This window comes from Cupressus sempervirens, chromosome 1, assembly GCF_028749045.1.
Source record: "Cupressus sempervirens isolate cs-2001-9-10 chromosome 1, ASM2874904v1, whole genome shotgun sequence".
NCBI classification, from domain to species: domain Eukaryota; kingdom Viridiplantae; phylum Streptophyta; class Pinopsida; order Cupressales; family Cupressaceae; genus Cupressus; species Cupressus sempervirens.
In genome coordinates, this window is record NC_143118.1 from 857,657,205 (window position 1) to 857,682,507 (window position 25,303).

At 36.0% G+C, this 25,303-nt stretch overlaps 1 protein-coding gene across 5 annotated transcripts in view; it reads right to left on the reverse strand.

The window, feature by feature from the left end:
• LOC149580536 (uncharacterized) overlaps positions 1-16,582 on the reverse strand; it is a 182,084-nt gene extending 165,502 nt beyond the window's left edge. For 4 of the 5 annotated variants that reach the window (XR_016353905.1, XR_016353903.1, XM_089791735.1 and 1 more), the window contains exon 1: positions 16,433-16,582. The gene's annotated coding sequence lies outside the window, so the exon portion shown is untranslated. Of the gene's footprint in view, positions 1-10,065; positions 10,277-16,432 lie in introns of all 5 variants that reach the window. The other variant, XM_089791743.1, reaches the window with a different exon arrangement.
• Positions 16,583-25,303: the final 8,721 nt, after the last annotated feature.

The window sequence follows — 25,303 nt, forward strand, 5'->3', positions numbered from 1 at the left end:
ATTTAATTAATTAAACATTCAATTTTGAAATCTTTAAAGAACATAATTATGTAATCACAGATTGTGAAATGCTGGAGTTGTCTGCTCTGAGAATTTCGAATACCTGGGATTCACCCGACTGTGTAGCCAAGGAGATGGGTGATGAGGTGAGAGAAAGTAATCATCAATAATATGAAGCAGTATCAAATGTGACAAAACAACGTTTATTATTTTTAATATGAATTAATTAATAGCTCATGTATATTCCTATTATTGTGATCCTCTGTTGCCTAGTCGTATGGTGAGTTTATTGCCAAGAAGCCTAGTGGATGGCAAGATGAGTCCTATCTATTCTAGGTAGGGAGGGCCTTTCTCGTTAGAGATCGAGTGGGGACAAGTTGTGGTCCAAGGTTGGGTGGTTAAGCCCCTGACAATGTTTCACCTCTAATCAAAATGTCTAACATGCGTCAGACAAAGATAAGCTATGCATTCAATTGTTTATCAGAAACAGGTATTATCATTTTTATTTATGAGGAGGTAAGATTAAATTGAGTTAATTTATTGTTACCATTATTTACACTTAGATACAAGATATAGATTCATGGATTGTTTTTCATTTATATGGATATCAAATATAAGTATAATTCAAATCTTAAGATACTGTCACAATTAAGCAATCGGAAGGAAAGGAACCTTAAGCCCAAATTGATTAAGAGATGACTAGAACCCTAAGTGATGTAGTGGGCTTAGAAGCCCTAATTGATTCCGTGGTAGCGGAAGCCCTAAATTGATTCTGTGGTAGCGGAAGCCCTAATTGATTCCGTGGAAGCAGAAGCCCTAATTGATTCCATGGTAGCGGAAGCCCTAATTGAATCCGTGGTAGTAGAAGCCTTATTTGAATCAATAGTATTGAAAGCCCTAAGTGATATAGCAATATCAAAAGCCCTAAATGAACTAATGGTAAAAAATGCCCTAATTGATACAGTGGTATGTGATGCCCTAATTTTAAATTTAGTGATTTTTAATTGATAGTCGTCATGTGATATTGTTAAATTGGTATTGTGGACTAACCCAGGTGATTGCAGAAGCATCCCTAGTTTTGATTTCGATCTCAAATTCTAAGGTATGTGGTTTTTTTAATTTCTGTAGTAATTTCATTTGATGGTGTTTTAAGTTTTTAGCTAAGAAATTTTGTCTAACTAATTTTAACGGTAAATCTTATTCACATGAACATGAATGATGTAACTGTCTTCCTATGAAATTGAAGTTATAACTGTATTTTCTTTGAATATGTTAGTTATTAAATTAGACCCGAGAAAACCGGATGTTACAAATGGTACTTTGGACAAGTACAAAGCTCGTTTAGTGGCGAAGGGCTTTTCTCAGTGTCAGGGCATTGATTATGAGGAGACCTTTGCTCCTACTGCAAAGATGAGCACCATCAAATTAGTCCTAGCCATGGCAACACAGTTTGGCTAGAAGGTTCATCAGATGGATGTCAAAAGTGCTTTCCTGAATAGTGATCTCCATGAAGAGGTCTATATGACGCAGCCTCCTGGTTTCAGAGTTGCTAGTAAAGACCACTAGGTTTTCAGATTGGTAAAAGCCCTCTGTAGCTTGAAGCAGGCTCCTCGGGCATGGTACATAAAAATTGATATGTACCTCAATGATCAAGGCTTTAAGAGGAGTTCTTCAGACTCAAATCTGCACATCAAGACTACTGACAGTGACATCATCCTTCTGGTTATTTATGTGGATGATTTGATCATCGCTGGCAGTTTGGCATCTTTGATTCAAGGAATCAAACAAAATTTATGCCAATCTTTTAATATGACTGACCTTGAGCTCATGCATCATTGCCTAGGTGTTGAAGTTTGGCAACAATCTTTTAGTATATTCATCTCTCACTCCAAATATGCCAGGGCCCTGTTAGAAAAATTTCGTATGCAGGATTGCAAGCCTGTATCTACACTTATGAAGAAAGGTCTCAAGTTATCAGCAAAGTCTGATTTTCCTTCCATTGATGACACTACATACAAGCAACTAGTAGGCAGCCTCATCTACCTCTCTACTACTAGGCCTGATATCAGCTTTGCAGTCCACTATATTTCACGCTTTACGACAGCTCCTAAGGCTGATCATTGGATGGCAGCAAAGTGTGTGCTTCGTTATGTGAAAGGCACTTCAAATTATGGACTTTTGTACTCTCAAAATTCTAATCCTAAACTCGGTGGGTTCACACATTCAAATTGGGCAAGCTCTATTGATAATAAAAAGTCAACTTCTGCATATGTGTTTAGTTTGGGATCCAATGTAGTCACATGGACCAGTAAGAAGCAGCGGGCAATTTCTCTCTACTCTACATAGGTTGAATACAGAGGAGCTGTTAAGGCAGGATGTAAAGCTGTTTGGCTTTGTCGAATGCTTGGGGATATGCAAATGTCACCAGCAGGACTGACTACTCTGTTTGTCGATAACGAAGGCGTTATCAAGTTAGCACGAAATCCAGTCTTCCATGAACGAACCAAACATGTGGATGTTTACTGTCATTACATATGACAGCTGGTTGAAGACGGGACTATAGATTTGCAATATGTTCCTACCACAGATTACACTGCAGACATTCTCGCCAAACCTCTTGAACCTGATAAGTTTGTCAAGTTCAGCAAACAGCTTGGTGTTCTAGATAGATTAACGATTAAGGGAGGGTATTACAATAATAGATAATTGTCTATTATTAGTTAATGGTAATCTATTGTAAATATCTAGTTAGCTTTAATTAGCTTTCTCTTTTTCAGCTTTATCTGTTAGAATAGAATATTTTTATTCTTTTTTATAGTTTTGCAAGGAAACATCGCTTTATTCTTTTGTATATATAGACCTCTCCATCTCTATTAATAACAAGCAAGTATTTACCAATTACTTCCGTAATACAATAATGGTGTCTTACACTTCTCCAGAACTTCCAAGAAGCATTAATGTAATCCTAACCTCTTTCTTCTAATCAAAGGCATGGTCCTCCACTCACTACAAGCATCAAAAGTCAAGTTGTTGTCTGGGCAATAGTGAATTTGGTACTTGCAAGATTACGAAATCACCATGGTACTAATGTAATTGCAGCAGCATCTTACCATTTGTTGAGGAGTTCTAACCATTATCCACAATATATAGCAATGTTCATGATAGACATAAACTGGTATTTTATATTTGCAATTGCTGAGGCAATCACACATTCACGGCAAATTTGTCTGTCCTAAACAGCCAGTACTTGCATGTTTACAAATTTGAGGGGAAAAAAACATTTCTTGTTCCTCAATTCACCTAGAATGTTGTTGGATAATGGACTATCCCATTTGGCATTCTAACAAGCAAGCAACCAAATCTGCAAAACGATATGATAGATACCAAGTGATTTGAACCAGATAAAAAGTTTAATTCTATTAAGAACAAATAAGTATCGTATGCCAGTAAACTGACAAATTAACCCAACCCCAAAGTGAGCTACTTTGTTTCTGGCTATTAAAACCAATGAGCCCTAACATATTAGATACCCTGACAGAGTAATAAAAATAAGATATACACAATACAATTTTTATCACGTGTTCTTCCAAAGAAGAGAAAAAGTATTATTCTACTAAGCACTACTCTTTACATACAGAGTAGCTTTATTCAGATTTATCAGTGATGAAAAAGAATTGTTTTTCTTTTACTAACACAAAGGGGGTGAAATGATAATCGATTGATATTGAATAATAAACAAAGGAGAGGAATACTCCTTACAGAAGAAATTACAAGAACTTAAGGAAATGATCAAGAACTAAAGATAGAGTAGACAGTTACTAAACTGACTGATTTTAAAAAGTTTACTCACGTGACCATTATACTAAATATTACAATATTACTGTAAAACCCTTCCTTAATTGTCATTCTACTACCTACCGTAAACTTGATATGATCTATGAGTTGTTTTGGCCGCATTTCTTCCCTTGAGAACATTTTGCAACATGTCCCTGCTTCTAAGACCCTCCATGGTTGGACTTATAATCAGCCAACTATTTTCTACAAAACTTTCTCATATCACCAAGAACAAGAACAAGAGCAAGCTAAGTGACTTCCAACCTTAATAATGGGTAACCTAGCCATCCCCCCTTTATCTAAAGACACGGAAACCAAGATCAACTTCAAAAAACTTCAATTTTTGTTGATAAAAAATCAGCAAGCAACTCTGAAACCACATCTTGCTAAAATTTGTCAAACGAAGATGATGGACAGCAGTACTGCAATTTTGTGGAAAAATCGGCAAAACCCCATATACGATGCTGAAGGCATGCATGATTTTGTCAAAACAAACATCAACAACCAATCACATTGTAGAAACCCACAATCTTGTCAAAAAAAACGTTAAAAAACAGCAAGAGAAAACCTTCTTCTTTTTTTAAATCATGGAAGAACCCTCCACAACTTTTTGAGGAAAAAATCATGCAAAAACCCTCACTGATTTTGGGGGAAAAAATCACTCAAAACCCACCATGCAAAACCCTCTTAAATCAAAAAAAATCATGTTTTGCTAGAATAGAAGTGCAAAAAATCAGAAAAGCCAACAACCCTCAATCACAATAACTGAGAACCCTTGTAGATCTTACAAAACTTTGTAAAAAAATCTGCAGAAACCAGAATTTTTGTTTACAAAATTGTCAAATATTGAAAATCCTTGATTTTATTTTTAAAAAAGTGAAAAAGTCTTCTGAAATTTTCTTGACCAGATGTTCAAGGAAAATCACAAATGTTACTCTATAAAAAAATCCACCAAAAAAAACCCATGCTTTTTGTTTCAAAAAATCAGCCAAATCACTTCTAGAAATTTTCTCGAAACTTTTAGATAATTAAACCACAAGTTTATTTGGAAAAATTCACCAATGGCAAAAACCAACCTTTGCTCTGCTACCATGAAACGATAATCAATTGATATTCAATACTAAACAAAGGAGAGGAATACTCCTTAAATAAGAAATTAAGATATGATCTTTCTATCTCGGAAATGTTTGAGAACGAAAGACAGAATAGGAAGTTACTAAACTAACTTAAAACAAAGTTACATAACCATTATACTAAATATTACAATATTACTTTAGTAGGTGCTATAGGAGCTCTTGCCCATGATATGCAAAAAAAAAAAAAACAACAGAAGAGAACAAGCATCTGCTGATTAACAGGGAACAAGTTCTGCAACAACTCATGAAGGATGCAGAGGCAGCAGTGTTGAAGATTGGTGAGCAAGAACACATGATTAGGGAATGCTACAGAAAGTTGTCATGTGGAGTAATCACTAAGAATGGAGAACTAAGAAAGAAGAAGATATTCTTACGGACTTCACTGAAGCAATTCACTAGCAGCTTGAAGCGGATGATTTCAATCTCAGTGTAATGAATACATTTGCAAAATGTAAGTGTTCACTTGACAAACTGCAAAGTAAAAAGGAAATTTCTATTAAGGAACTTCAGAGGCAGCCAACACATATCGAAGGATCATAATGGTTGTTGAGTAACTGGTGAGCTTGATGCTGAAGTTGTGTGGAACTAATTACAGAAATTTGCAAAGATTGTTGAGATGTATTCAATAGTGAAAACTTCTTTGAATTCGACGTATGCATCTTCTTTCAATCTCCCTCCATGGTTAAGTACTATTACGCAGAAGAGAAAGAAAGAAGAAACCCCACCAGAGGAGTCCGACAAATAGGTGACCAAGCCAACGATTTCAAAAAATAAGAAAGCCAAGTCAGTTTCTCGAGTTGTGGTTGACGAAAATAACAATAAGTATGCTGAAGTAGCTAAACCACTTGTGGAAAAATCTACTGAACATACAACCTGTTGATTACAGAATTACAAGAGTTCAACTGCACCCTATGAGACTCCTCTTTGGGACCTCCTATTAAGGGCATTACTCTCCCCAGCTCAGTGGAATTGATTAATGCTCAGTTTGCAGATGATACTACTCTTTATTTGGAATTGTCCAAGGACAACTTCTCTTTGGCTCTCAACAGACTTAATTTCTTCTGCTTAGTGTATGGAGCCAAAGTGGCACCTGACAAGTCTTTTGTTCTTGGATGGAAGGAGTTGCCTCCTAGTCAGTTACTCAAGATGGATTGGAAATAGACTGGGCCGAAAACCATTACCAGATATTTGGGTATTACATTTTCTCTGGAGCCTTCTTTTTCTGATATGTGGGAGTGGATTTTCAGCAAGATTAATAGAAAACATATTAGGTGGCAAACTCACTCCCTTTCTTTGGCTGGGAGAGGACAAGTTGTGCAGAAAGTCCTTTCTTCTCATCCTATATACTTTGCTTTGACCTGGCTGTTGACTAAGTCTCAGTTTGGTATGCTTGAAAAATTCTTAGAGACTTCTCGTGGTTAGATGGTTGGGATCCAAAAGAAGACATTGTGTTAAATGCGAGTGGTGTTGCCTTCCCAAACAATTTGGGAGCCTAAAGCTAAAAGATATTAGAGTCCAGGGGACTGCTCTTGCAGCTAAATGGATATATAAAGCTTTTTCAAAGAATGAGCATTGGAAGATTCTTGTGAGAAATAATATTGGTCAGTCGGTAATTAAAAAATGTAAACAGTGGGCTAACATTCCGTTTTGGGATATTATTATGGGGGATTTTAAGATGAAGATTTTAGGGTCTAAAGTGTTCAATTCTCTTTGGTCTACATGGTGAGAAGTGAGGGAGTTCATCTCCTGTAGGAATGCCACTCAGGGTCCTCCTAAATATATTGTTGTTGACAGATCAATTTGGTGGGGATTATATTTGAATAATAAACCTCTTGCTCTTACTCAAAGTTGTTCTGCAAAGAAATGGAATGATAAAGACATTTCTCTAATTAGTGATTTACTAATTAATAATAAGCTCGGGTCATGGGATGAAATCTCCAACAAGTATGGTATCTGCAAATCTCAAAAGAAGACATACTCTTCTATCTAAAGTGATTAATAAGGAGAATGTTGGGAAAATCATGAATGGTGATACTTTTATCAAAAATACAAAATGGAAGGATGGTACAGTTATTGAAAGTACCTCTACCAAGCAGATTTATGGAATGTTTAGAAGTGATCACTCTGTATTCCTGCATATAGCTAAATGTTGGGGTCTTGAATGTGCTTTCTCAAACTAGCATTTTTTCTTTGATTATTTTTGGAAGGGTCCTTGTGAGCCTAAGGATATTCATTTTAGATGGTTGTTATTGATTAAAAAGTTTGCTATCAGGTCAGTTCTGTCTTCCATTAATGTTGAGTTTGTGATTTGCAGGTTGTGTAATAAACCTGAGAGTTTTGAGCATGTCTGCTTTGAGTGTATATATGCTAAGAAAATTTGGGCCATTTTCTTTGGGTCTCCAATTGATTGGAAGAGTAGTATTGGCTTTTCATGGTGTGAAATCTTGGCCGATTATGTTAAATCTTTTCACTTGTTTTTTAACAAATTTTGGTTTGCTCTTACTGGTGAAATATTGTGGTTTCTTTGGAAGGAAAGGAACAAGGAGATATTTCAAAATGTCAGAAGGTGTCCTACTGAGTTTAAACTTACACTCATACATTTCTACATAATGTCTCGGGTATCTTTTTGCTTGGATATTCCAAAGTCTAGATTCATGAAGCTGATGCACGATGGAGTTCTGCAGATATATAAAGATGAAGTTAAGGCAGCACAGTATATTGAGAAGTTTCAAAGTTTTCTTACACAAGCAGAGATTGATGAGCTTAGCAGTCTTTTGGAGAGTTGTCCTCTGCATTCTGATGGAAAAGTTACTAATTACAGACATCATTACACAAAGAGCATGAGTGAAAGAGGGGCAAACACAATTTTTGCCCCAGCAATAGCACCTGTTGATAATACTTTTCAGCCGGGTCTTGGTTACCAGAGATCTTAGGTTCTGTTATTTCTTGATTAGGGTGGTATTTTGAATGTATAGCTGTATGAACTAATCATGTAAAAAATATACAGTACCTTATGGCCTAAGCCCCTAGATGTTTAAGGCACCTCCCTCCATTTTCTTGGTGAGGACTGGTCTTATATTTTGTGGCTATTTCATACTGTAATAGCTCTCTGTTGTTCATTATACTTTTTCAATATAAAAAAAAATCACCAATGGCAAAAACCAACCTTTGCTCTACTACCATGAAATGATAATCAATTGATATTCAATACTAAACAAAGGAGAGGAATACTCCATAAATAAGAAATTAAAATATGATCTTTCTCGGAAATGCTTGAGAACAAAAGACAGGATAGAAAGTGCCTAAACTAACTTAAAACAAAGTTACATCACCATTATACTAAATATTACAATATTACTTTAGTAGGTGCTATAGGGGCTCTTGCCCATGATATGCAAAAGAAATCTTTACAACAAAAGAGAACAAGCATCAACTGATTAACAAGGAACAAGTTTTGCAACAACTCATGAAGGATGCAGAGGCAGCAGTGTTGAAGATTGGTGAGCAAGAACACATGATCAGCGAATGCCACAGAAAGTTGTCATGTGGAGTAATCACTGAGAACGGAGAACTCAAGAAAGAAGAAGATATTCTTACGGACTTCACTGAAGCAATTCACTAGTAGCTTGAAGCGGCTGATTTCAATCTCAGTATAATAAATACATTTGCAAGATGGAAGTGTTCACTTGACGAACTGCAAAGTAAAAAGGAAATTTCTATTAAGGAAACTTCAAAGGCAGCCAACACATATCGAAGGATCATAATGGTTGTTGAGAAACCGGTGAGCTTGATGTCAAAGTTGTGTGAAACTCACTACAAAAATTTGCAAAGATTGTTGAGATGTATCCAGTAGTGAAAACTTCTTTGAATTCGACGTATGCATCTTCTTTCAGTCTCCCTCCATGGTTGAGTACTATTACACAGAAGAGAAAGAAAGAAGAAATCCCACCAGAGGAGTTCGACAGACAGGTGACCAAGCCAATGATTTCAAAGAATAAGAAAGCTAAGCTAGTTTCTCAAGTTGTGGTTGATGAAAATCACAATAAGTATGCTGAAGTAGCTAAACCACTTGTGGAGAAATCTACTAAAGACATGCAACCTGTTGATTACAGAATTACAAGAGTTGAACTCGATAAACAAACCAAGCAAGGTTATCAACACGATGCAAGACAGTCAATTTCTTAACACAAAATAATGATGAGCTATGGGATAAGAAGAGCAAACTGAAGGAGGAGAATGCACGTCTCCTAAGGATTATTGAAGAACTGAAGAAATCTTCTTCGGGCACTGAATCTATTCCAAATATTTGTACTGAGAAGATCAAAAGAAAGGCACAAGTTGTAGACAAATGGGCAACCAGCATTGAATCACAAGGTTATCAACTCATTCGTAATATTTACAGGATGTTGAGGAAGGGAAAGGAGGTTGTTGCTCAACTAAGTGATATTCAAGGGTCACTTAAACAACAATTACAGTTGCTAAATGGGGATGTTGATGCTAGGAAGAGTATGATGGAGCTCGACTTGGAGGGTTTATGTGCTTATGAAGTCATCTCATTTGTTGAAATGAATCATAATTACAAGCATTTGATTATTTAACGAGGAACAAGTTCTACAATAACTCATGAAGGATGCAAAGGCAGCAGTGTTGAAGATTGGTGAACAAGAGCACATGATCAGCGAATGCTTCAGAAATATGTCATGTGGAGTAATTAATGAGAACGGAGAACTCAACAAAGAAGAATATATTCTTTCAGAGTTCACTAAAGCAATTCGCTTGTAGCTTGAAGCGAATGATTTCAATCTCAATATAATGAATACATTTGTAAGATGGAAGTGTTCACTTGACGAACTGCAAAGTAAAAAGGAAATTTCTATTAAGGAAATTTCAAAGGCAGCCAACACATATCAGAGGATCATAATGGTCATTAAGTACACTGGTGAGCCTGATGCCAAAGTTGTGCAAAACTCACTGTAGAAATTTGCAAAGATTGTTGAGACTCTATGAACATTTCAATTTTCCATAACTTTTAAGTAGAATAGTAGTAGGAAAGCTACATGTAAAGAGTATGTTGTAAATACAAGATAACATGTACCTGTATAATCAGCTCATGTAGTTAAGTTGCAACCGCATTAGGCATGCAATTTTGAATAAAGTCAAAGTAGTTGGTTAGAGATAAGTCAACGTGGTTGAGGTTGTTCCACTTTTTCCTCCACCTTTCTCTCTTCGTCTTTCTCTTTCATGATTGCTCTTAGAGGTCTTCCTCTTTCATGGGAAACCTTACATTTGAGGTTTAAGTTCACGACCTGAACTTCCAAAATTTGATCAGTTAAAGAATGAATGTACTCAAGAAGAATCCAAACTAGCTTCAAGAGGACTTATTACAAATCAAGAGGGAGACATCCAAGCACTGTATACTAAATCAAACAAGAAAAGAAAGTTTAAACATAACAAGAAGGAATTCAACAAAAATCACAAATATCACAAACAGTGTGACTAGTCCAAAGTTAGATGTTTTAAATGTGACAAGATTGGTCACTCCTATTGTGTACGTCTAGAGAAGCAGAAAATTCAAACAGCATTAGCAAAAGTTAAGGATGAAAATATTGAGAAAGTAGAAAAAGAAAATTATGCATTCTATTTAGCTCTCTCAAGTGAATTAAACACTAACCTCAATACTTGGATCATAGATAGTGGAGCTTCTCGTCACATCACCGGATTTAAGAATAAGTTTGAAACTTTCTCTAACCATGCATCAGAAGAAGCAACCATTGGAGATAACTCCTCTTATCCTATTAAAGGAATTGGTTCCTGTTCTATACAACTGAATTCTGGAATTACACTTCAACTCAAGAATGTTTTATATGTACCAGGAATCAAGAGAAACCTTGTCTCCATCTCCAGACTTGCTGATCAAGGATACAGAATTGCATTTCAAGAAGATAGAGTTCTATCTTGGCCCAAGAACTCAACTATTAAGAAAGCCATCTCCATTGGAGTCAAAGATGGGAGTCTTTATAAGCTTTGTGATAATCAAAACCCTAATCTAAACTTAACCATTAGTAATCGCCTGTCAAATTCCTTTGAAATCTAGCATAGGAGACTAGGTCATCTTAATTATCGAGCTTTATCATCTATAGGGAAAATTGTAAAAGGCCTACCTAATCTGAAAGCTGATCGTTTAAGTATTTGTAAGGGATAGGTAAAAATACTAAACATTCCTTCCCTAAAAGTGATCATAAATCCAAATCCATTCTTGAACTTATTCACACAGATCTTTGTGGCCCTATGTCAATCCCCTCTCTTAATGGGTGTCTTTTCTATAAAATCTTTATTGATGATTACTCTAGGAGAACCTAGATCTATTTTCTAAAAAAAAAAAGAGTCATCTGAAGTCTTATCCAAATTCAAAGAATTCAAAGCCTTAGTTGAAAACCAATTAGGTCAAAAGATCAAAACCCTAAGGTCAGACAATGGGGGTGAATACATATCTGATATCTTTAAAAACTTCTGCATTTCTATTGGGATTAAGAGGGAGTTTTATGTACCTTATAATCCTCAATAGAATGGAATAGCTAAAAGGAAAAATAGATCTATAGTTGAATCAGCCAGAGCTATGTTACATGATCAAAATTTTCATTCTTCATTTTGGGCTGAAACATCTAATACAGCTGTCTACATTCAAAATCAATGCCCTCACTCCATATTAGTGAATACCACCCCAGAAGAAGTATTCACAGGCGTTAAACCAGATACAAGTCACCTGAGAATATTTGGATGTCCAGTTTATATTCACATACCAAAAGAGAAAAGAACAAAATTAAAGCCTTTTGGGAAGAAGGGAATATTCACTGGATATAGTGAAAGTACAAAAGGATACAAGATCTACATTCCTAGGCAAAGAACAATTGAAATTAGTAGAGATGTAATATTTGAAGAAGACCCAGCCTTTAAAATTTCTAGTAATAGTGATGAATCCATTTCTGAAGAAGATCAACCTACAGAAATTGAGAGGGAGGATGATTCTGATCTCTCTTCCATGTCTAATCATAGAGAGTCTGAAAACATCAGCAATAATAGAGACCTCTTTGGGCTAAGAAAATGTTAGAAGAAAATCACATTGAACCAGATGAAGTAATTCAAGAAAGCAAAAAGACCAGAAACCAATCATGTTATGTTGCATTGATATATGAACTCATAAAATCTGAACCTACTAATGTTGAAGAAGCTCTCCCACATCAATCATGGAAGGAAGCAATAATTGAGGAATATAACTCTATATTAAAGAATGACATATGGGATGTTGTACCAAGACCTAAGAACAAATCAGTTGTCTCTTCCAAATGGTTATTCAAGATCACACATGCTTCAGATGGCAGTATTGAAAAATACAAAGCAAGATTTGTAGCCCAAGGGTTCTCTCAAAAAGAAGGCATTGACTATGAAGAAACATTTGCCCCTGTTACCAGGTACACTTCAGTTAGAACAATCCTAGCAATTGCAACATCCAAAGGATGGAAGGTACATCAGATGGATGTCAAAACAGCATTTCTCAATGGCAAGATTGAAGAAGTCTATATTGAACAACCAGAAGAGTTCAATACTTATGACAGCAAAACTCATGTTTGTAAATTAAAGAAAGCACTTTATGGACTCAAACAAGCTCCTAGAGCCTGGTATGAAAGAATAGATAACCACCTATTGAAGTTAGGATATTCCAAAAATAAAGCTGACCCAAATCTGTATTTCAAAACTGATGGCGATGATATGATTATCCTTGTATTATATGTTGATGATTTGCTAATAACAGGTGAGGAACATCTCATAAAGAAATGTAAGCAAGAACTCACAGCAAAATTTGAAATGAAAGACTTAGGGTTACTTCACTACTTTCTAAGATTAGAAGTCTAGCAACAAGACAACTGTATTATACTAATTCAGGGAAAGTATACAATTAATATTTTAACCAAATTTGGGATGATGGAATGCAAACCAGTTGCTACTCCTATGGAAATAAATCTACACAAATTGAAAGATGATATGAACAAATCTGAACCTGTAGATCCTACTTACTACAGACAGATTTAAATCCCCAATGTATTTAGTAAATACTCGTCCTGACATATGCTATGCTACTCATGCCTTGAGTCAGTTTATGTGCTCACCTAAGAAGATACATCTACATGCAGCTAAGTACATATTGAGATATCTAAAGGGCACTATTGGAATGGGAATCAAATATGACAAAGTCAACATTGAACTTCTTGGATATTCAGATTCAGATTGGGCTGGAAGCTCCGTTGAGCAAAAGAGTACTTCAGGATATTGTTTCAGTCTTGGATCTGGTATGATTTCTTCGTCTAGTCGGAAACAAACTTCAGTAGCATTGAGTTCCACCGAAGCTGAATACATTGCATCTTCCTTGGGTGCTAGAGAAGCAGTATGGTTACAGAAGTTGTTATCAGATCTCTTCAAAAGACATTTAAAGCCCACTGTGATTTATTGTGATAATCAAAGTTGCGTTAAACTTTCATCTAATCCAGTATTTCACAATTGCTCCAAACATATTGAAATTTCATTTCATTGCATCAGAGACATGGTGAATCGAGGAGTTATTCAACTAGAATATATATGTACAAATGAGCAAACTGTTGATATCCTTACCAAGCCTCTTGCTAAAGTGAAGTTGAAATACTTCAAAGAAAAACTTGGTATGATTAACTGTAATGATAAAATTTGAAATAAAATGTTTATCTCATTTGAGTTTATGCTTCTATTGGTTTCTTAGCAAGCATTCGATATGTAATGAAAGGTGATGATCTTTCATGGACATATTCATTTGAAGGAAATTATTTACAAGGTGACGATCTTGTAAATAATAAACCTGTGTGTGTATTATGAGCATCTCTAGACATTGCTTAAGTGCAAGTAGAGATTATATGTGTATCTCTAGACATTGCTTAAGTGCAAGTAGAGATTATATGGACATCTCTAGACATTGCTTAAGTGCAAGTAGCGATCATGAGAGTATTATGGGCATCTCTAGATATTGCTTAAGTGCAAATAGAGATTATATGTGTATCATGGACATCTCTAGACATTGCTTAAGTGCAAGTAGAGATCATGAATGTGTCATGGACATCTCTAGACATTGCTTAAGTGCAAGTAGAGATCATGAATGAGTCATGGACATCTCTAGACACTGCCTAAGTGCAAGTAGAGATCATAGGATATACTTTGTATTGTTCAGAAATTTTAATACATATTGAGTTGATTACATGATGATTCTGATTTATTGATGTTTTACTTCTCCCTTGCTAAAGAGGGAGTGTTAATGTTTTAGCGTCAGAAAAAGCAAAACATGAATTATTTAATATACTGATAATTACTACTGAGTATATCAACTACATGGCGTGTGTGTGTGTGTGCGCGCTTATGTTCTTGTAGTATTATGATATGGGTTATCGGCAATCACTTAATATACTGTGATCAAATTTCATTGATTATCGGCAGGCTCTTATATATTATGATCGGGCTCCTTAATGATATCGAGAGATATTCATATTATCGTGCCACATTATAATTTGGTTATCGGGTACATACTAATTACGTAGGTTGTTTATTATTATGAAACATGACTCTTCAAAGTCATATGTTTTGCCCAATATGCACTCTGATCGCAGGGAAAGGCAATCAATCTACGACATTCCAATACCTGTGGTTAGTAAAAGGACATTTGATTAATATTGCACTTTGCAAATATAATCACATCAGATATATATCACTTCATTCATAATACTATACAGTCAAAAGGAAGGCAAACTATGATCGCTGGGAAAGAAGGAGGAAATACTTTCAGCACTATTCAAGTAAGATATTCTCTGCAAACATTCATTTTGTAATTGTTTTTAATCTATCAAAGATCCACAAATCTTTACAATTGTAAATAATCATCTTTTGCTTTAGAGGAGAAGGTCGAGCTTGTGACTAGAAGGCTTTGTATTTCTTGTTGCAAATCTTTAAAGTGAATAAAGAAGCGAGTTTTCCACAAACTTTGTGTTGTGATACTTGAGTTAATCTTCGGCTCTTACGTTGCCTTGATTAATTCATCTTTGTTACTTCTTTCCTTGTGAAGCATTCGAGACTTTAGTGTTGGTTTTGAAAGACTTTGAGTTTTCAAAAACAAGATTAATATAGTTTGATAGTGGCTGCAAGTACTAAGAATTAAAGACTTTGAGCTTTACTTCTTTTTTATATAATTTCGTATCTGAATAGTTGAAAAAAGACTTTGAGCTTTGTTAGTTGTTTGTCATTTTGTTTCAAGGAGACTGCTTATAGGAGACTTTGGGTTCTTGCTATCAATCACATAAGATAAGTTATAATTGTCACCTTGAGGTTGTTCTTACGTCATTTCTTAAGTCACCAGTATTACTGTAGTAGTAGATTCCTTTTGATTAATTTCAAATAGTTGTTGTAGTATGAAGATCATTCTTGAAAGAAGGGGAATTGACTTCGTGACTCACCCATTTGTTATTTTCAGTTAGGTTTCTGTTGTAGTCACCTACGGTAAGTACTACAGTAAGTAGGGAGCCTCCCCTATTCCTAAGAGGAGAGACTTGTCTCACTACACCGTTGCCTAAAATTCCCATTTTGTAAGCTGTGGTTACAGTGTCTTACAAAATATTTAGCCAACACAGTAAGTGGACCATATTGCCATATAACTTCTCTCTCTCTCTCCCCCCCCCTAACAAATTGGGTTCTATTCCATTATGGTTGTTCTAACATGACACCAAAAACGCAATGATTGATGGCCTAGTTAAACATATTTATTTTCTCTCTCTCCCAAACTACATAATTCTTTCCCTTAAGATCAAAACCAACATGATTCTCAAGACATATGTAACCAATTCCTTCTTTGTGCAAAATTATTTCTATAATCTTCCCTAAAAAATAGGCTTATTTTATCATATGACCCCCCGTGAAACTAGGAACGTCAGTAGCTAGCAGATGTTGGCAGATTAATCCAGAAAACTCAAAACACTACCAAGATTGTACGCTTAAACGCGATCACGAAAAACCTGCAGCAGTCACTTCATCCAGTGAAATGTGATATACCATTATCCATTTCCTTCAATAAAACGGCCTCCACAAAATCAAGAAATTCGTCGAATATTTCGCTAATTATCATTTCATCAAACGTTATACAAATTAATTCTAGAAGTTTTCCAGAATTTAAGTAGATAACTCTCTTGTAGATGCCATGAATCACAGAATTTCTCCATCGTTTATAATATGAATGATTTCATTGAACTACAAGACTTTGAACAGTTGAATTTCCAAATCTGGTGGAATTCATGTTAGCTTTTGTTTTCCGCCTAATTCCATCCTCAAATGAATAAAATATTTATAAACTTAATTAAGAACCATCCCTGAAAGGAAAATGGAGGACGTTTAGATCTTACCGATAGCACAACTCTGTGCGAGATCAAAAAGAATTTGTTGCAGGAAAACCCTCGGCAGAAAATAAATTTAATTACTGTCGTTTAAGACATGCCGAGAGCAAATCCTTCGCGCGCTCAAATATAGTGCGAAGCGTGATCCATTTTTGCCATACCGATAAGTTTTAGTATTGAAGAACTAAAAATAATAATAAGTTCTACCTAAAATATCTCAAGGACTATTAGCTTTTTAGTTTTTCTAAGTAAATAAAAAGTAATAAATAAATAATATCGGTCTTAAGTTTCACTCTCATCTACTAGGGGAGAGGACCTAATATTTGAACACTCTAATGTCACATTTATCAAAATTTTATGCGAAAATTTCAAATCATTCTCAATTTTTACAACAGCTTACTTGGCGAGTTCGTCCAGATCAGCTATTATAATGCCACATCAACATGCTTTTTGCCAAATTGTCCAAAATAGCCCAAATAAAAAGTGAGACCAATGGTCATGCGTAAAGGGTACCCATACTTGCACAACTAATGTGGCATCACATCATTGATTAAATTTTTTATCTAAGGGTACATTTTATTCAATTTTGGGTAGTCATCATTGTGTACTAACAACTTTATAGTCACAAGTATTGGTACAATGTTATGAAAAAAATTGGGCATTAAGTCAATAATGTAAGTATCAAATCAACAACTCCTATCAAAGTATTGGAACGCGTTCAAGTATTGGGTCTTAAAAAATAAATTATAAATAATAATAATAACAACTTGACTTAGAGGTGAGAATTTACAATATAACAATAAATTGTTAGCCTCTTATTTTGGAGGTTCTAGGTTCGAGTCTACTCGAGCAAGCTTACATAGTATAATAATTAATTTTAACAAATTAAACATTATAAATAATAACAAATAATCTAGGCTTCCACCAATCAAAAAAAATTAATAATAATAATAACTTGACTTAGTAGGAATTTTTGGCTTTATTCAATCAATTTACATATGGTAAAGGTATGTGTTAGTTGGAAGATAAAAATAGATGTAATTGTGAAATTTGTATTATATGTTGCTATTAGTTTAGTTTAGTTTGGTGGTAGAAGTTTTGTTAAAATGGAGAGTTTTATTTTATGTCATGTGTGTGTGGAAGGGAAATTATAGTTTGGGGCGGTTTAATTAATCCAAGGTGGGGGAACCAAGTTGGTGGGAAATTATTGGTTGGCCTTTTTTAGGCAACACCTCCTTAAATTATGTTCAATGGTAGCAAAATTAGAATGGGAAAGCCATATCGTTTGTCCTCCAGAAGATATAGCTAAGGATAGAGAATTTGTATCTGGGTGGGGAGAACCATTAATGGTGGGAGGATGATAGATGGTGGGGGGGGATAAATTAATTGTAGGAAAATTAATAGGAGCGGGGGATGAGGATAGTAGTGGGGAGATTTATTAGTGGGGGGTAGAATAGTAGGATAGGGTAGAATAGTAGGTACATGGACACACTCACCTCATAATAGATGGGAAATTAGTAACGCAATGAGTTTTTAGATTAATGTGTAGGGGAAATTAGTAGGGGAGAGGGATAGGATAGGAGAGTAGAGAGTAGGACGAGTAAAGGATAGGTACCAAGGTGGAAAGAGCTTATCTATGATGCACCCCCATTGGGCAATTTGTCGCATCCATGCCAATGACACCCTCCCCCCCTTCTAAAACTAGCCCAATAATTCATTTCATGTGGATAGTCTAGATTATTCTACATCTTAACAATGATGAAGGATCCACTTGGAGCACTATTGTGTCATTCAGTGCCCCTCCCCACTTTGGCTAATACAAATGTCAGCTATGATTCGTGGGGATCTAATGGATATTGTTGGAGTGATCAATGCTTAATGTGGTCAACAATAATAGAAAAGAGGGGCTCCTCACATAATTAATCTAATATTTTCACTCGAAGGCGATGGGATCACTCCCTAACCTCTATGAGAGTGAGCTCTCTAGAGATTTCTTGCTAGCACTCATCTAGCACTTTCAATAATTCCCTTATAATAGTAGGGAATCCTTCATCTTGCAATAACTTGGTTCAAGGTAGTAAGAAGCATTATCCACTACCCTATTATTCCCCATTGTTTTCCCCATTCACTAACAGTACTAATAGGAGTTGGTGTGCTTTGCTCTTCTACTATTGTTGATTCTAGAATAGTTGCTCGTCATTTTCTAAGTTGTGTTGTGGTGAATTTGCTTTGTTTATTTCAGGATGTGTGTGTGTGTGTGGTTGAGCTTATGCATATGTATACTCATATAAATTATATATTTTAATTTAGTCGATAGATTTTATTTTTATTTTTTCGATCATATGCTCGGACTCTCTCTCTCTCTCTCTCTCTCTCTCTCTCTCTCTCTCTCTCTCTCTCTCTCTCTCTCTCTCTCTCTCTCTCTCTCTCTCTCTCTCTCTCTCTCTCTCTCTCTCTCTCTCTCTCTCTCTCTCTCTCTCTCTCTCTCTCTCTCTCTATTTTTTATTTACATCTATATTTCTATGGTTTTCCTTTATACCTTATCTTTGTTTTTTTTAAATAAGAATCACTTTTGTTGAGGTGAGGATAAGATTATTTCGATGGTAAATTTCTAACTTCAATGTAAAAGTCATCTTGCTATAATCAGGATTGTTGTAAAACTAGTGTGAAGAAAGCTTGCAATAAGAACTTAAGCTGGTGATTTATGCAAATCTAAAACCAAAGATTAAAGTGATTGCAAAATGAAAACAAGAATTAGAAAGCCATTGCACATAAAATACCAAATTTGTGTGGATAAACCATTTTAAGGAAAAAAACTCCACTACAGAAAGAGAGGTGATGATATTACTAATGAATTCATTACTAATGGCATTGTACAAGAGATTAGATAGGGGCTTTATGCACTAGTTTCCTATCCGGCATTGAACAGATGACACAAATTAGAAAGGATTGTCATGGAATAAATCACCAACTTCTGTTATCCATTCCACCTAGTTATTGAAAGATTTTGACACTGGATAACACTTTGGAAATTTTGGTGACAGTTGGAGACATGAGAGGTGGAGGTGCCCTAGCTTGGTTGCAAGTTTGAATGTGGGGGTTTTGTGGAAGCATTTCAGCAACAAAGTAGTTATTTTTTTGTTTATTTCAGTGGGTTTTGTTTATGTTTGGCATTTGTAGGGACTTTTTCAGTTTGCTGGTAGTTGTTCTGGTTTTTGTTTGTTTTCCTGGTTTCAATCTTTGCATGGCAAAGATTTCTATGGCATCAATTATGGATCTTTCTTGCATAGATAAGGCTCATAATGGGTCCTCTTCAAGCATGCATGCACTACAAGCATATACATTTTATAACAATGTTGTCCTTATATGAAGAAGGTTAATGGGTGTCTTCCTAGAACCCAAGATCACCCAGTTTTGGTCATTCCTCTTGATTTGGTGGAAGAAGATGTCTCATATTGGAGTAGACATGCTCTAATCTATAATTTTCTTGGTATTTGCATTCCTTTTTCCACTCTCAAGGCTTGGACCCAACGTTCCTGGCAGATTGAAGGAGATATGGACATTATGCTTGCAGCAAATAGCTATTTTATGGTTATTTTCTCGAATATGGCAAATTGCAATAGAGTTTTTGAAGGTGGCCTATATTTTTATAATCAGTTTGAATTATTTATTAAACCATGGCATGCAAGTTTTAATTCAGCTGAAGAGATGCCTTCTCGAGTTCCTATTTGGGTTCGTCTACCTTACCTCCCCCTGGAGTTTTGGTGAGAAGACATTTTACATAAAATTGCTAGTCTCTTGCGAAAGCCTACAACAGTTGCTACACAAACCCTTGATAAAAAGGTGATTTCTTTTTCTCAGATTTATGTTGAGATAGATCTAAATAATCCCTTGTCAAATTCGATGGAAATTTTTTTGGGATCTTCATCATGGATTTAGTAGTTAGATTATGAATCTCTACCTTTTTTATGTCAATTTTTTCATGAGTATGGCCATCTACTATAACATTGCCCTAAAGTTTGTAAGGAAGCTCATTCCCCCTCTTCAGCACCTCCTCCTCTAGGTAAAGAGGATAGAGGGAAAGCTCCCATGATGGCTAAACCTCAAGGAAAGGACAAGGAAGGATTTGTACTTGTTAAAACTAAGGCTAAAGGATGAGGTCAAATGAGGTCATTCAAGTATAGACAAACAGATGGAAGCTTTAATAGTTTTGAGGTGCTGGAGAATTTAGCTTTGGAAGAAGGGGTCTTGCATGTGGTCGCTTCTAATAGTGTTGGGGTCAGTATGGAGGTTGTACCAGCTCTTGAACTAGAACCAATTCAAGTTATTCAGGGACAACAAGTGGCTCAAGTGACTTTAAATAATTCCATAGGGGATGACATTGTTTTAGCAGATTTAGCCAAAGAAGTTTTAGTTTCATCTCAAAATAAGGGCTCATCTCATAGATTGGGAGTGCAACAATGACCCCTTAAGAAAGGTATGTTGATAGCTCCTCAAAAGGGTAGAAGACAGACATTGAAAAGATAAAAATGACTGGAGATCTATTGGTGGAATCTGGGTTTGTTAAACCTATTGATGCTCACTTTTCTCAAACCCCTCAATGATCATTCTCTCTTGGAATGTGAGGGGTTTGAATAACACTTTTCATCAAAAAGTTATTCATGATTTGATTGCAATTCATTCTCTGGATGTCTTTTGTGTTCAAGAGACTAAGGTTTTTGTTGAGGTTATGCATCAACATGCTTCACGCATTTGGTATGCTGGTCATTATCAAAGTATTGGTTCACAAGGTAATTTAGGAGGTTTGGCTCTATTTTGCGACCCTCAAAATATTTCTCCCCTTTGGTGGATTTCTAGTCATTACTCAATCTTTGTGGTGGCTACTGCCTTGGACTCTGGTGAGACTATTCTTGTGACAAATGTTTATGCCCCTATTGACATTCGTGGGAAGATTCATCTTTGGGATCACATTAGGTATGTGCATTCTTGTGCTCCTTATTTTCCTTGGATTTTAGGAGGTGATTTTAATTCTATTTTAAGTCTTGAGGAGAAAAGAGGAGGTTGGCCTAGGCTTGGCCTTGCTTCTAATTGTTTTCAAGCTCAGGTGGATGTTCTTTCTAGTATTGATGTTAAGCCTTCAAATGGGATTTTCACTTGGAAGAATAGATGAAGTGGTCAGGAAGCTATCTTAGAACATTTGGATAGGTTTCTTGTTTCATGTTATTGGGTTGGCAATGGCCTAATTACAAGTTCTAAAATTCTTGATTGGAGAGGTTCTGATCATTGGCTGATTAAGTTCTCTTCTTCTCCTATTGCACTCCCTAAGAACCCTTCTTTTAGATTCTAGCTTATGTGGCTTCGTGACTCATTCCTTTATGATTTGGTGGCTAAGTGGTGGAGAGAGGGTGGCTCATCTTATGGTACGACTATGTTTGTCTTTGAGCATAAACTTAAATATGTCAAATATCATCTTAAGAGATGGAATACTTCTTGCTTTGGGAACCTTCAATCTAGAAAGGGGAATGCTCTAGATCATCTTGCAATGATTAACTTACCAAATTAGGGACTCTGGGTTTATAGAGGCTCTTGGCAAGGAAAAATCCCATGCTATGCGGGATGTGGAAGAATGGGAACTACGAGAAGAGATCTACTAGAAACAAAAGGCTCGCATTGATTGGTTACAGGAAGGGGATAGAAATACTACCTTTTTTCATCATTTTTTTTCAGGCTTGTCATAATAAAGGGTATATTTCTTCCCTTGTTACTACTAAGGGACTTAAGATTTCTTCTTGGTCTGCTATGACCAAGGAAGCCCTTCAATTTTATTCCAACCTTTTTACAGAGGATTCTCAGTTTGCAGTTGAGGAGGAGAACTTAATTCTTTCATGCATTCCTTCTCTTATCACCAATTCTATGAATGATTCTCTTCTTCGTCCAATTTTGACATCTAAACTTGAAGAGGTTGTGTTTGGGATGAATAAAGGTAAAGCTCCAGGCCTAGACAGCTTCCCTGTGGAATTCTTTCAGGAATTTTGGGAAATTGTTAATATGGATCTCTTAGAGGTGGTTAAGCAATCCCTTCAGACAAAGCAAATGCTTTGTGCATTGAATTGTACTTTACTAACTCTTATCCCTAAGAAAGAAGGTGCTGACAATCTTGACTCCTTTCATCTCATTGCTCTTTGTAATGTTGTGTACAAAATTATTACCAAATTGATTGCTGACAAACTCAAGATATGCCTTCCAGTTGTGATTTCAGAGGAACAAGGCGATTTTGTGGCTGGTAAGAAAATTCTTGATGGAATTATTATTTCTTCTGAAGTTATTCATTCTATGCATACATCAAAAGAGCGAGCTATGTTCATTAAGTTGGATATGGCTAAGGCTTATGACAAAGTCAAATGGAGTTTTCTACAACATATCCTCTTGACCTTTGGTTTATGCCAACAATGGGTGAATTGGATTATGAGTTGTGTTACTTCAGCTTCTTTTTCAGTTCTGGTGAATGGTGTTCCTTCAGAGCCCTTTAGTGCCTCTAGAGGACTTTCAAGGGAATCCTATTTCACCTTATCTCTTTATCATTCTAGCTAAGGGTTTGGGCCATTTTCTTAAGCTTTGTACTCACTAGGGTTTGATTCATGGGTGGAAATGGGGTGTTGGCTTGCCTCCTATTTTCCATTTTTAGTTTGTGGATGATACTTCATTTATGGGAAAGACCCATCTTCAAGAAGCTACTTATTTTAGGCATGCTTTGGATGTGTATCTTGTAGTTTCGAGACAAAAAGTTAATGAGAACAAATCCTCCATTTTTTCTTCAATACTCCCCAGGCTATTCAGAGGCATATTGCTGCTATTTTTAGGTTTCAAATTGGTCTCTTCCCTTTGTTTATTTGGGTATTCCTCTTACTATTGGTAGACATCCTAGATCTTCCTGGCAATTTTTGCTTGATAAACTATGGCAAAAGGTTAATCATGGGACTCATCGATGGCTATCAACTGTTGCTCGCCTGACTCTATTAAAATTGGTTATTCAAGCCCTTCCTATTTACAGGTGTTTTGTTTAGGCTACTCCTATGTATTTTCTTCAGGAATTTGATGCTTTGTCCTGTCAATTCCGTTGGAGTGGAAACCTCTCAACTTCCAAATGGATTATGGTTAAATGGGAACAGTGTGTAGCCCAGAGAAGGAGGGTGGCCTTAGCTTATGATTAGCTATTTTAAATGGAAAGGTTCTCATTGCAAAGCTTTATTGGCATTGGTGTACTAACCAACATCAATTTTGGGCTCGTATTCTCACCCATAAGTATTTTCTAGATATTGATGTGGTTGAAGTTCACCACTTTCCTTTGGAAGGGAGAGGATTCATGAGTTGGAATACGCTAAATTTTGGAGCTCAGTTGGTTAAAGATGGTCTCTTTTAGATTTTTCATTTGGGATCACAAGCTTTATTTTGGCTTAACTCTTGGATGGGCACCCTCCTATTCTTACCACTCATCCTTAGCTACATGCCTTCTATCAAAATTTTAGTACTGTTGGTTGGGACACAGTTGATTTTTATAAGATAGGGTGTGTTAGAGGTTTAGCTCCTTCCTTTCATTGGAAACACCCTTCTAAATGGCCTCCAGGAGGATCTGAGGAGGATAGAAGGAGTTGTTTCAAATTTTTCAATCTTGTGAGTGTACTACTTTGGTTGGTAATGATGTTCTTGCTTGGGATAGTGAAGATTTGTCTCGAATTTTTTTAGTGTATGCAGGATATGTCGAGCTTCTTCAGCAGACATTGGGGGACATTCAGATGCCTTGGTGGAAGCAAGTCTAGTACAAGTTTTCTTGGCCCAAATGTAAATTTGTAATGTGGTTGGTGGTCCATAGTCGATGTCTTATGTGGGATAATTTATGCAAGCGTGGCTTCCATGGACCCTCGATGTGTGTTCTATGCCAGACTAGTGAAGAAAATATCGCTCATCTCTTTTTCCAATAATCTTTTACTAGACATATTTGGCACTCATGGTGGAATGTGTGGAACTAATCCTGTTGGCATGTTTCCTCATTGGCAGAATTCTTCATTCGCTAGGGTAAGGCTCCTGTCAAGACTTTATTTCTTCAAGTTGCTTTGACTCTTGGACCCTCCTTTATTATTTGGCATATCTGGTTGGAAAGGAATTGTTGTATCTTTAAGGATAAGTTTTTAGAGGTTCCTCACTTATGGTGGAAAATTCTCCATTCTTTGGAGGAAACTATTTCTGCAAAATGTGACACTTTTGAGGCCATGGAACCATGGGATGATATTTTCAATAATCATCTGAATATTCCCCCCTCACATGGAAAACTGCCAAGAAAGATGTGTAGACATCCCTTGCGAAAGATAAATAGGGTGGGGAAGTGGAGTGCCCCTCCGTAGGGTATTCTTAAAATCAACACAGATGGGTCTTCCAAGGGAAATCTAGGCCCTACTGGCATTGGTGGTGTTGGTAGAGATAGCAAGGGGGATGTCCAATTTGTGTTTTCTATTTATAAAGGTTATCACATTAACAACTTCATGGAGGCCATAACTATTTTGTATGCTATGAAGAATGCTTATAACCTTGGTTAGAGAAAGCTTATCTGTGAATCTAACTCACAAGTGGCGATACATCTATTGAATCAACAACATTTTGATATTGTTAGTTGGAAGTTAGCTTTGATTACGGACTAGATTCATAATTTTTGTACTTCTTTGGAGTCAGTTACTTTCACTCATATTCCCAAGGAATAGAATAGTGTTGTCGATTGTTTGGCGAAGTGGGCTTCTGACCATATGTGTAATTGGAACATTGTTGATAAGACTCAACTTCTGATTGGCTTGTCCCATCAACTTGATCACTTGGTTGATCTTGATAGGG